Here is a 13,978-nt window from a genome sequence, read left to right as displayed (position 1 = left end):
GTGAAGAACCCACCTGTCAATTCAGGAGACATAGGAGGACGCAGGTTCTATCCCTGGGTCAGGAAGATCCCCTGGAGGATGAAATGGTCAACAACTCCAGTATCTCTGCCTGGAAAACCCCATGGAAGAGGAACCTAGTGGGCTACAGTCCATGGGGTTTCAAGGAGGACATGACTGAAGAGACTTAGCATGTACATACACATATGTATAACTAAATCACTTTGCTGTACATCTGAAACTAACAAAACATTATAAATCAACTATACTCCAATATAAAATTAAATTAAAAAAAAAAAAACTCTCCACTTTGTCACAAAAAATAAAAATAATATTCATTTTAAATTTCCTAGTAGTTTTCAAACTTCAACTGCATCATACTTAATTAGGGATGCCCAAAAAAGATGCAAAATTCAATGAGTCTCATTCAGAAGATCTGAGGTCAGGCCCAGGAATCTGCATTTTTAATAAATATCCTCTGTGAGTGATATACACTTTGGGAAACACCACAGTTGAGTGAAATAGTGATATATATTGCATTGATTTACAGCAACAGGTTCTTACCCTTCTGATAAGTGGAAGAATCAGAGAACAGTAATTTTTTAGACAAGTGTTCTCTATTGAGATTTTTTCAATGACCTGTTTGCCCTAAGTATCTGAAGAGTATTTTAACTTCTTTGTTATTCCATTTTCTGGTATTCACTGACATCTCCTCCTAACAAAATATTTTTAAAATGTACAGCAACACAACTACAAAATATGTCCTATATTTTAAAGCAGAACTGGTTTGAGACCTTTCTCAGACGTCTTTGGGGAGTTGAGTTTATATTCTATTCTAAAAGAACCAACCCTCAGTAGACACTGGTGTTATAGTCAGACAAGTTGAAATCATTGTACAAGGACATTTTTAGTCAGTTCCAGATTTCATTCAAACAGTATTAAAAGTTTCTTTGTACTTCATTTTCATGAGAAGTAACTGCTATAACTTCTAAGGGAAAAAAAGAATCATGGGAACTAGAAGTATTGATCTTTGATGAAAAATTTTTTAAAAAGGAATTTATGAGAAAGAGCAAAATACATCTAGAGTACTAAGTGTAAGCATAGTAACAATCTGGAAACACTGAGAAGATACAATAAATACTTCATTATGAGAGTCACATTTAGTTGAATACAGGGTGCAAGACAAAGAGAAATGGATCCTGATTTCTGTGTCGTTTTCTGTCAAAACTCCAAGTTGCTGATGACATAGTTTTAGCCATTTTGGGGGAAAAAAAATGTTTTGGTGCACACAAGTGAAGCCCTTCACTAATCCAGGACTGCTGATGTGAATGCAGCACAGGTTTATTTACAATCAGGCCTCACATTCCCAAAAGGAAAATCCCTTTTTAAAAATCTTTAGGAGACTTAATGTCTGCAAAAACTCTCCCCACTCCCGCCCACCACATTCACTTGTGATGGGTGAATCAAATAATCAACTTCCTGAGGAGCACAAACATTAGAAAATAGTTTGCAACTCTCATGATTTCTGTCACCTTTTAAAAGCTTTCAAGTACTACCCTCCCCTTTCAGTAAGTCATATAAACCAGAAACACAGGAAAGCAATGAAGTTGGCTGATCTGGAAGATAATTCACATTCCCAGAGTGAAAAACACTGCTTATCCACTCTCATTTCCAGGCCACATGCTACATCACATTCACATTTCAATGTTGATTCAGCCTATTACTTGCCTCTTTCATGTGGTTTCCAACTCAAGATTCATCTCCTCAGAAAACTGAGTTTTGCATCATATTTATATATTTCTGAAACTCTTTCTACCTTGCCTTGATATATTTCCCTTGTTTATTTTACCACATGTTATCTTATCAATGAAAACCAACAGCCCCTGAAAGAGAATTGGTTTAAAGTGGTGTATAGATATAAAGTGGTGCATATCAAGTGTTTGTCTAAGGATATTTTCATGCAACAGAAGCTCTTTGAATGTGGTCAGCAGTCAGAACCATCAGCATCATCTTGGTGGTTTAGTCGCTAAGTCACGCCTGACTCTTGCAACCCCATGGACTGTAGCCTGCCAGCCTCCTCTGTCCATGGGATTCTCCAGGCAAGAATACTGGAGTGGGTGGCCATTTCCTCCTCCAGGGGATCTTCCCGACCCAGGGATCGAACTTGGGTCTCCTGCTTTGCAGGCAGATTCTTTACCAACTGATCTACAATAGAAGCCCCAGTATCACCTTGAAGAAATGCAAACCTCCACACCTATCCAGACCTACAAAATCTAAAACTCCACTTTAACAAGATCCCAAGGTGATTCATATTGTCAGAATCACTTCCTAAGCTCAAGATGGAGCTATTCCCACCTGGGGGACTTTAGTCAATAAACCTAAACATAGCTAACTTCCTGTCCCCATAAATATTCTGCTTTGCCAGATATGCAGGATATTCTGTCAGCCAATAACCAAACATCAAGCCAGACCTGGGCTGTGTACCTACTTGCTTATTCCTTCTTACCCACAACAAGGTTGACTGTATGGCTCCAGCCAATTAGATATTTTCTATTACTCTCCTCTTGTTCTTCATTCTTTATCCGAAACCTTGCTGTCCTGTCTTCTGCCGCATTTTGCTATACTCTCTGGATGGAGATTGCCTGCTTTATGAAGTGTTAGTTTGTTTTTATCACCTCAATTGTCTTCTTTCATTATTTTTTAATAGTCTATAATTCAAATTTTGAGAAGCAGAAGTTCTTACACAGGCAAGGAACCTGGGCAGGGAGGAAATCAGAATCACCAGGGAGGGTGTTTTACATGCCCATCTAGCTCACACGCTCATAGGATTCTGATTCTGCCATGTCCTATGAGACTGCCCTGGAAGGATTGGGTGGAAGACATGCTGGAGATATTTCTTCTGTGTTTTTCCTGATGGGAAGAGTCCTAGGGTCTCATTTACCACTCTGCCTAGGGTAGACCACACAGAAGGTCAAATTCTGGAGAGACAATTATTTTCAAACAAGCTATTATAGCTGAGAGCTCCAGTGCAGAAGGCAGTGTCTGACATAGAAGAGGTGTTGACTAATATATTGCAAATGCAATGTAAACAGCACCAAAATCACAGACGAAATGTAGAACCATTTCAACATCTTGAACAAAGCTTCTTGGTAGGATGACACGAGATCACCTCCCCTTATAGTTTCATTGCTTTGTCCAAGTCAAACCTTTGCTTGTGGAATTTGTGGTCTAGCCCAAATCTAAATCTCCACAAAAACAGTAGAGTTTGGTTGAGCTAGTAAGTCAAAGCTGCTCACTGACATCATAGGGTATGTATTCTAAAATTTTGAGGGCTTGTTTAAGCCTAACTACATGGCATGTGAATGGTGAGAATTTTGTAAATGTTGCTGACAGACTGACAAGATTCACTCACCACTGGCTTGAGTCTTTGTGACTCAATTCAACCTCAAAGGAAAAGAATTCACAGACTTCACCATTCATTCTAAGCTGGGCAGCCTTTCACAAATGCAGAGGACTAGTTGCTTCTATGTCTGCGGATTGCATATTGCTTATTATTGGCATGACATTTCAGTACTCAAGAAGTACAAATAGTGATCCCTGAAGCTTCTTTAATCTTTTCAGACTATAGCAACTTGATGGTTCGCCTCATTACACTCCGCAGACCTTCCCCAGGATGACAGCCCGAATCAGAGGGTTCAGCTGGCACCCCTCACCACTTTTTCCACCATTTCCCAGCACAGCAAATGTCCTGGGAGCACAGACAGAAAACTCAAACAACCATTCCTCAGTGTTTGAGTCCTTCCAGTCTCTGGGCATATTTCCTAACTATTAAACCACGTGTGTGCTTTCAAAACCTGAACTTAATGAGATTTGCCCACCCCAGCTGGCCCTATGACAAACCCTTCACTAGAAAATTCCTCTCTCTGTGGTTTTCCTATCACAAAGCAGGAGCACCAGTGCAAACATAAAAGCTCACAAATCTGAGATAAGGCACAGAAAGATGAAAATGGTGCCCAAAAGGCTGGAAAGGTTTCCTGAGATGACCATTGCTATCACTTTGGTATCAGATATGAAACTCCTGCTAATGTGATCCCAGCTGCCTTGCAGACTCACCAGGAGGCTTTACCATCCACAGCGCCCTACCCCAAACACATCCTGCACCCCCCACAGGCTGCACCACAGTGAAGGCACACTCATTTTGTACGATCGTGTCCTCCATTCTACTTGCTAATGGCCTGTTCATCTGTAACGGCCTTGTTCCTTGTTCAAATAACCTCTCCTTCAACCCTCCCTGAACTGCAGGTTATTTTCTATCCTGCAAATGATACCTTCATACAAACCCTATTTTACAGCATATCATACTTACAGTGAGTTTGTAATGTCTCAACCCTAGAATCTACACTATTTCAGACCAAGGATGGCACCTTATGTATCCCATGGCCAGCTGACTTGACTTGAAGTCAGTACTTGACTTGGTGGAAATAAGAAAACAGAGAGCAGTTAATAGCTTTTAATGCCCCAAATTAAAGAGATTTTTAGGAAACATGCAAGAGCCTCCCTATTTCAGGAAAAAAAAAAAACTATGGATAAAGTAAATGCAAAAATATAATGTGATGAAACACAAATGTATGAAAGCAGGACTCACTCTCCTGCAGAGTTTAAAAAGAGAGCCACAGAAATTGCTCCCATTCAGCAGGAGTTAATTAATTCTGTTTATCTAAACTGAAGCAATAATCCCACTAATCTGAATGACTGAGAAACTTCCTGATCTTTATAGGGACCAATTTCATCATATGGTTCCATAACCATATTATTGTGTTGAAAATGCTATTTAAATACTAATATGAGAACATGTCAAAGCAAGCCACAAGTGATATACTTGTATTAGCTTTCAATTCAACAATGAATGAATAAATAAATGAATGAATGAAGTAATAAATAAATAAAAGGAAATAAAATTAGAACCTAGAAAAACACCTTGAGGAGATAAAAGTTTATCTTTGAAAACCACCATTCTTTATATTAATTTCAAATATTTTTTCTGAGAAAAATCCATGCCATGTTATCTAGCTATGTGTGTTGAGAATGAAGCATTTTCTTTACATGGTCGCAGTAGACATTAGAGAAAATATTTTCAGTCTAAGAAATACATGACATGTCCTTTGCTAAACAAGGATAAAGAAAGGTGAAGGAAACTATTCCTCTCTTATGTGCTCTAACTTCTAAGTAAATAGCCACAAGAGCATCAGAAAAAAAGCCCTCCTTTTCAGGGAAAAAATGATTCTGCTGCTGCTGCTAAGTCGCTTCAGTTGTGTCCGACTTTGTGCGACCCTATGGACGGCAGCCCACCAAGCTCCTCTGTCCACGGCATTCTCTAGGCAAGAATACTGGAATGAGTTGCCATTTCCTTCTCCAAAATATGATTCTAGAATATTTGAAAATATTTCTGGCAAAAGCATGACGAGAAGGGCCAAACACAGAATGCTGAGTTTTCGACATTCCTACTTTTTTTTAAATCTAAAAACTCTACTCAGATTTTCTATCCTTAGAGAAGTTTCCTCCCTGACATACCTAATGTACATAACCATTTTCCTCACACAAGTTATTTATATACTGGACTGATATAATCCTCTGGAAGGGGTCAAGTTCAAAAGTCAAGAGTTCAGGCTCCATATCCCAGCTCTCCTACTTGAATAAATTTGGATACGTATTGATAGTTTCACTTCTCTGCCTCATTTTCTTAATCTATAAAATGAAGCTGATTAAAAAACAGACCATGTTTTCACTGGGAGATAAAAGTTTTCACATTTTAACCTTTCTGAAATAAGGAGCTATCTTACAATTGCTGCTGGACTAAACAGAAGTAAAGTTCTGCCGGAGAGGCTCCTGACCGGAGCTACCCTCCCTCCACCAGTGCAGAGGAACCAGACGAGTCTTCCTTCTTTACTCTTCTGGGTGAGGAATTTCTTTCATTTATTGTTATCCAGAAGGTGGAGATCCATCATTTACCTGAAGGTCTCCTATCTTGTGATTTCAACACTGAAGATATGATGAACTATCTCGGGGAGCCGACAGGAGAAATACATGAGAAAAAGCAGAGAGCGAGGCCCGGAGCAACACATGGTCTATGATCATTAGCATCAGAAGCTGCTGACTGTTATCTCTGCCATACTATCAACATCCGTTTGTCACAAACAGATCAGGATGTTAATTACTTAATTCTCTTAATCAATGTTGAAAATGCATCAGAGTGAAGAAAGCCATTTGAAATAGTCCCACTAAAAAGGACTCTTTAAAATAGCCCTTGTGCATGGCTCAGGGGGCCATGGTCTATGGCTAGCTATGGCCTCAACCAAGCAAGACTCAAGAACTCAGCCCATGTTTCAGATATGATCTTGCCAAATGTTTCAAATCCCTCTTTTGGTTAACACTGGCTATACATCAAGTGTTCCCTTTTCTGTTAATGGGAAAAGGGATTTAATCTCGCAGAGTTCCTTGTTGTTCAGTTGCTAAGCCGTGTCTGACTCTTTGTGACCCCATGGACTGCAGCATACCAGGCTTCCCAGACCTCCACTATCTCCCAGAGTTTGCTCAGATTGATGTCCATTGAGTCAATGATGCCATCCAACCATCTTATCCTGTGTCATCCCCTTCTCCTGCCCTTAATCATTCCCAGTATCAGGGTCTTTTCCAATGAGCTGGCTCCTCACATCAGGTGGCCAAAGTACTGGAGCTTCAGCATCAGTCCCTCCAACGAATATTCAGGGTTGATTTCCTCTAGGATTGATTGATCTCCTTGCTGTATCAGGAACTCTCAAGAGTCTTCTCCAGCACGACAGTTCAAAAGCATCAGTTCTTCAACGCTCAGTCGTCTTTCTTTACACATTCAAAATGAACTCCCTGGAGTTCTATGATGTTGCCATCAGCAGGGCAGGTAGGTTGGCTAGCAAAGACAATTCTCTTGGCATCCCACAGACTAGCTTGAAGGTCATGCCACTCTGCTAATTCAATAAAACATAATTACACAGCAAAGAGCCGCTTTCTTTCTAATTCCCCTCACCGACACACAAAGTCCCTACAATTTTAAACTGTTTAAATGCCAGGGTGTCCACACACTGACTCGGTGGGAATGTCCACATGTACTCCAAGGGCTGTGGACGGGGACTCTAAACCAGAAAAGGAGCCTGTTAATAGGCTCAATGTACAGCCAATGTCAATAATCTCTCCCCCTTTCCTGGTTCCAAGTCCTTTTTCTCTGATGCTGAAGTATGAGAGAAGCAGATGAGTAATGGCACATTATGCAGCCCTTTCAGTGAGGCTTCACCACTCACCTCCGGGGGCACTTTTCACATCACAGTCTGTGTAAGCAGTGCCCCCGGGGATTATCCAGGGCACAGTCCATGAGACCACAAGTGGCAGCTCCGGGCCCAGTAACTGAAACCAAGGCAACGTTCCCAGAAATTCTTTATAATCAAAACATTCACTTTGATCATTTGATAATGCCACAACTGACAAAATATCATGCCTTAAAGAACAGATAGCTTACAACTATTTAATTATGATTTTATAATTATTGGCTTTATCAAAATCTATCACTTATCTATACAGCAAATAATCTAATGGATAACATACACGAGGCATGCAGTGCTTAAGAAACCATCTCTTCATCCAGCAAACCCACTCCTTGGCATATATCCAGAAGAAACTATAATTCAAAAAGATACATGCACCCTAATGTTCACAGCAACACTTGTTTACAACAGGGAAGATATGGAAGCAAACTAAATGTCCATCAATAGATAAGTGTACAAAAAGATGTAGTATATTTATAAAAGGGAACACAACTGAATCATAAAAAGGAATGAAATAATGTCATTTGCAGCAACATGGACCTAGAGGCTATCATATAAGTGAAGTCAGACAGAAAAAGACAAATATATGATATCACTTATATGTGGAATCTAAAAAAATATACAAATGCACTTATTTACAAAATAGAAACAAACTCATAGACATAGGGAACAAACTTATGGTTACCCAGAAGGAAGTGGGGGGAGATAATTTAGAATTTGGGATTAACATATACAAACTACTGTATCTATATTTATTTTACTGTAAAATAAACAATAAGCACCTACTATATAGCATAGGGAACTACATTCAATATCTTGTAATAAACTGTAATAGAAAAAATGCAAAAAATATATATAACTGAATCACTTTGCTGTATGCCAGAAACTAACAACACTGTAAATTAATTAAACTTCAACTTTAAAAATTAAAAAAATTTAAAAATAAACTATGTTTTTATTTACAAGCACCAAACTGGTATTGACTTAAGTGGTACAAAATACCAGAGGGTTCCTTAGGCCTCCAGTTTATCCCCCAAGTCCTATCTCATGTCAAAAATCTCCGTAGGATATCTTCACATTCCATGGTTACCCATTCCAATAAGTCACAGTTCTTAAGGTCACAATTTCTTCCTGTTCATAACAAAAATCCATCCTTTTACCACTAAAGGCATTTTGACAGTGAAACCTTAAGAGGTAAGGAGAGTTCTTTTTGTCAGGATATGTTGTTCATAATTCCAAACTGTAAGTCCACCTTAAAGAAATCTGGTATTATGAAATAGCTCCTGCCCCAAATAAGAATTTCCAGCACCACCACATGGCCATGTTTTCTGTATCTATAACCCTAAATCAGATTCAGCCTTTCAAAGTCATGATAAAGTTAGAAATACTGCTCAAGTATGATGAAATTTTGTCCATCAGCACTGGCTAGTCAACCCATACCAAATTTTGCTTTTTCACTTTTTAAACTTTTTATGTTATACTGGAGTATAGTTGACTAACAATGTTGTATTAGTTTCAGATGTACGGCAAAGTGACTCAGTTATATAAACCTGTATCTATTCCTTTTCAAATTCTTTTCCCATTTAGGTTGTTACATAATATTAAGCAGAGTTCCCTGTGCTGTATACAATAGGTCCTTGTTAGTCATCCAGTTTAAATATAGCAGTGTGTACCTGTCACTCCTAAACTCCCTAGCTATCCCCACTCCATCCCCACTAGTAACCATAAGCTTGTTCTCCAAGTCTGTGAATCTAAGAGATTATTATTTCTCCAGGTCACTTGATATTTCATGATTCATCTTTTAAACAGCCTTTATTTAATGCTCTCCCCCTCCTCAGTCTCCATGGATTTGGATGAATAAAGTCTGTCCTATCTAGTTAAGCCTCTTTGTTGTCATACTGCAAGGAGCAGAAAGGGGGCACTTTTTCCTTTTGGAGCAAACAAGCTGGAACCTGTATCAGGGTAGGAGCAGCCCCCAGGGCCCAGAGAGAGCAGAGAGAGGTTGTCAGAGCCTGACCAGAGCCGCAAGTTTCCCCACATTGGGGCAACCCATATGGAGCATTAGAGCTAAGAAGTAGGAAGGTGGGCTGGATGGTGAGGAAGAGCCTGAGACGTGTAGACAGTGTCCCCACTGGGAGATGGCCCCACCCATGAGAAGTATCTGAACCACCACAGTGAGGAGAGGAGGAGTCCACACGGGGGCGGCCTGGGACAGGTATCAGATGTGAGCAGCGTAACAAGGACTGCCCTGGGATGGGGCAGTGGGGGGAGAAATGTGACGTGAGGTGCTGGAGCCGAAGCAGGGCGGGAGGGTCTCAGTGCGGGAGAGCAAATGACGTGGCGACAGGAAATCGGCCATTACAGGGGGAGAGCAAAGAATAGATAGACGAGGAGAGTGGGTGTGGGTTTCCCACTTCTGACAAAGTAGGTTAGAAATGCAGAATGTAAGTAAAGTAGAATGGCCCTGTGATATTGTTGTATTGTGTAAGAATTGGAGGTATGGTGTAAACTTGTATTATTCAATAGATGGACAGATAGACACAAATAGTTGTTGGAATATGTGTGAGGGATGTTGGTGAACTGGTTTTGTGTATGTGTGTGTATCATGTACATACATATATGTGTAGATATATTATATATATAGTGTTGTTTAGTCACTAAGTCACGTCCAACTCTTTGTGACCCCATGGACTGTAGACCATCAGGCTCCTCTGTTCATGGCATTTTCCAGGCAAGAATACTGGAGTGGGTTGCCATTTCCATCACCAGGGGATCTACTCAACCCAAGGATCAAACCCGTGGATCCTGCATTGTAGGCAGGTTCTTTACCATCTCAACAACCAGGGAAGACCCTAAGGGAAGCCCATATGTGTGTGTGTATATATATACACACATGTGAGTATACACACACACACAGATACACATTTTCCCTATGACTAATACCATCAATATGACGACAGCAGTTAGCACACTCATTGCCCATATCTGGGCTCCTGAATACCATCCTCCAGGAAGAAGAAGCAGGGCTGCTTGAAGAACAATCTAAATCCAGGTCTGGGGAGAAGAAATGTAAGATGACCCTGGAACATTTGTTTAGAGCAAAGAACCAGGAAGTACTCAAAGAACGACAGGGATATATGTCAAAGTGTAAAGCAGCTTCTACTGCCAAATCAGGAAAACTTAAGTATCAAAATAACGATGGTGATGGATTATCACTCATTGAGTATAATAGGAAACTATAAATCCATGAATGAATAAATTAAATGTCTGATGATGAATGAGACATTTAGTTTCAAAGTAGCTCTCCTAAAAACAGTCATTAATTATGAAGGGAGAAAGTAATTTTTCAGTGGAGAAGCCTGGTAGGTGCCACCTTTATCAAGTAATCCAAGTGAAGATTCTCAGTATTAAGATATGTCAAAATTGTGTGCCACCAAGATACAGTGAAAAGAATACAGAATCACACCTGCAGTATCCCTGAAACATGCATAATCTGAATCACAAAGTAACAAACAAACCTATATTGAAGGGCATTCTACAAAATAAATGGCCTGCAATCTTTAAAAATATCAAGGTCATAAAAGTCAAGCAAATCAGAGAAACTGCTTCACAGTAAGAGAGACTAAAGAGATATGACAACTAGATGTAACACATGACTCTGAACTGGATATTTTCTATCAAAGATATAATTGAGATAATTCACAAAACTGAGGGCTAGATAATAATGTATAAATATTAACTTCTTCCATTTGATGATTACTCTGTGGTTACATACAAGATAGTCTTTGTTGGAAATACACACTGGAGTATTGAGAGAACGTGGCGTGGCAATTTAGCTTTAAACAGTTCAGGAATAAAATTCTTTGTACTGTACTTTCTGTTTTTCTTTAAGTTATGTGATGATTTCAAAAATTTTAAATATATTTAAAAATCAACTAGAACAACAGGATGGATAAACAACAAGGTCCTACTCTATAGCACAAGGAATTATATTCACTATCCTGTGATAAACCATAATAGAAAAGAAGATGAATGAATATATATATATACACATATATATATATCACTTTGCTGTAAAGCAGAAATTAACATTGTGAATCAACTATACTTCAATATAGATTTTTTAAAAATCAACTAGATATAAAGAGTACAGGAAAAAATCAGTAAACTTTGAAAGCATCATATACTAGATAACTGAATCAGTTATCTGATCAGTTAAATTTCATGAATTTGATACTTGTGCCAGGATAATAAAAGAATGTGCTGGTTCTAAGAAGATGCATGCTAAAGTATTTTGATGTTAAGTATCACGATGTCTAGAATTTACTCTCAAATAGATAAAATAATAAAAAGGCATGTATATGCACACACAGAGCATGTGTGTGACAATGTTAACAATTGGTAAGTCTAGGTGAAGAATACAAGGGAACTCCTTGTACTCCTCAGGAACTTTGAGGGTTTTTTCAAAATAAGTTTAAGAATAAAACAAAATAAAAATCACCTGGACCATGGTTTCCAATCTTAGCTGCATATCTAAATCACCAAGGGAACTTCACAAAGGACAGATTCCTGAGATACATCCCAGTCTTACAAATCAAAATCTCAGAGTTCTGCCTGGAAAGATTTCAAAGTTTTCAGGGGTTTGAAAGTGTCTCATCAATGAACAGCATCTGGGACCCACTAATCTATTCTGTCGCCCTCATTTTACAAACGAAGAAACAGAGGCCCCAAGAGGTTAAGGGTCTTACTTAAGGTCACAGCAATGGGTAGTGGCGGAAAGAAGACCAGAATCTAGCTCTCCTGACTCCCAGTTCAGCGTTCTCCGAGCACAATTCATAAATGGTTGACTCTCAGTAGGATTGTTTTTTTAAAAAAATCTTGATCTTCAAAGCTTTCTCAACTTAAAATGCCATTCTGTTTGACCCTAAAGCTTCCCACAGTGATGTGCAACGCCGCTGTGACCGCCCTCGGAGCACAGGCTAAACTGGAGACCTAGTCTTTGAAAACACAGACACCGGCTTGTAATCATCCTTTTCAAGTCAAAAAGTCAACTCTCTTAATGCTTGCTGGAGTTTACGGGTTTCAACCCTAAAGGAAATAACAGCAGGTAGAAGAAAAAATTGCGGGAAGCAGGTGAAGTGTCTTTGTTGGTGGAGATAATTTCTGAAGAAGTCTCAACGAGCTTGACTGCGGCATCGCCCCTCCCCCATCTCTAGAATGCAGCAGCGGTTCCTTGAAACAAAGAAATCCTATGGGTTTGCACTGGTACTACATGGGGAAATCTCTGTGTATTTCCTACCAAGCATCTCTGCTTAAAAGAAAAAGGAAAAGGATAAATTATAAAAGGTTATTCTTTTGAGTCCCTTTGCTGAGCTAGTTCTTGCTGCAGTGAAGGAAGCCTTATAATCATATTTGTGCAAGAGTTTCTGTCCAGACTTGCCGAGCTTTGTCAGCACAAAATGTTTATAAACTGCTAACGTACAGCAGGGTTTTTGTTTTTTTTTTCAGTCATTTTGTATGGTTTCATTTAATTTTACTTCTCTCCACCTATAGACCAAATATTTCATTCAAAGACAGAGAAAAGAAAAAAACAACTCACCTTTGAAATCCGCTATCCTTCTACCATATAAAAAACTGGGAAACCAGAGGATGCAGTTATGGAGCTAAAGGAATCAAATCCCGCTTCCTGACAGTTTACATATCGAACTCACAACATTAGAAGACTTCTACCTAGTTTAGCTACACTTAATATAATCCACTAAACAGGACTATTGTCAATCTACCAGCCCATTACACTGCCTACTTACCTAGTCACGCCACAATGTTTGATTCTCCTGGATGCCACCATAAATTGACATATTTACAGCATGGGAATAGGGCAATGTCATGCCTACTATAAGTGATAACCTGTCTAAGAGCATATTATAAATCTAACCAAATATCCTTCTAATCATCCAGGCCAGAAGCCTAAGAGTTATCATGGATTCCCTCTCCCTTTTCTCTCCTATTCAATAAGTCTCCAATGCTGCAAAGTGTGTCTTTTCCTTTTCTCTTGGGTCTGTCCTCTTCCTTCTGTTTCCAATGCTTGGGCCAGTCACTCAACTATCTTTGCCTTCAACATTTCCAGGGGCATTCTAATTTGTTTCCATGTCACTTATCTGTCAGTTTTCCATTCATTCTTTATGGTACTATCGACTTAGTTTGTTAAGAAGATAGAATTTAATATACTATGCACTTATGCAAAAGTCTTCCTTGACTCCCCATGGTCTACAGAATAACGCCCATCCCTTTGCATGGCTTTTGCAGCTCCACTCGACACTTCTCTCCATGTTATCTTGCCAATGCAGGAGACTTTAGAGACGCAGGTTGGATCCCTGGGTTGGGAAGATCCCCTGGAGAAGGGAATGGCAACCCACTCCAGTGTTCTTGCCTGGAGAATCCCAGGGACAGAGGAGCCTGGTGGGCTACAGTCCATAGGGTCACAAAGAGTCAGACACGACTAAGCCACTTAACATAGCACAGCTTTCCCTACCCCTTTACGTAAAATATTTCATCCACATACAAGAAATCATTTACTTCAGCTTCCGTGCTTTTGGACTTCTGGAAACATGATGGACTAAGATGATGTA

This window comes from Odocoileus virginianus, chromosome 12 (genome assembly GCF_023699985.2).
Source record: "Odocoileus virginianus isolate 20LAN1187 ecotype Illinois chromosome 12, Ovbor_1.2, whole genome shotgun sequence".
NCBI lineage: Eukaryota > Metazoa > Chordata > Mammalia > Artiodactyla > Cervidae > Odocoileus > Odocoileus virginianus.
This window is presented reverse-complemented; position numbering follows the sequence as displayed.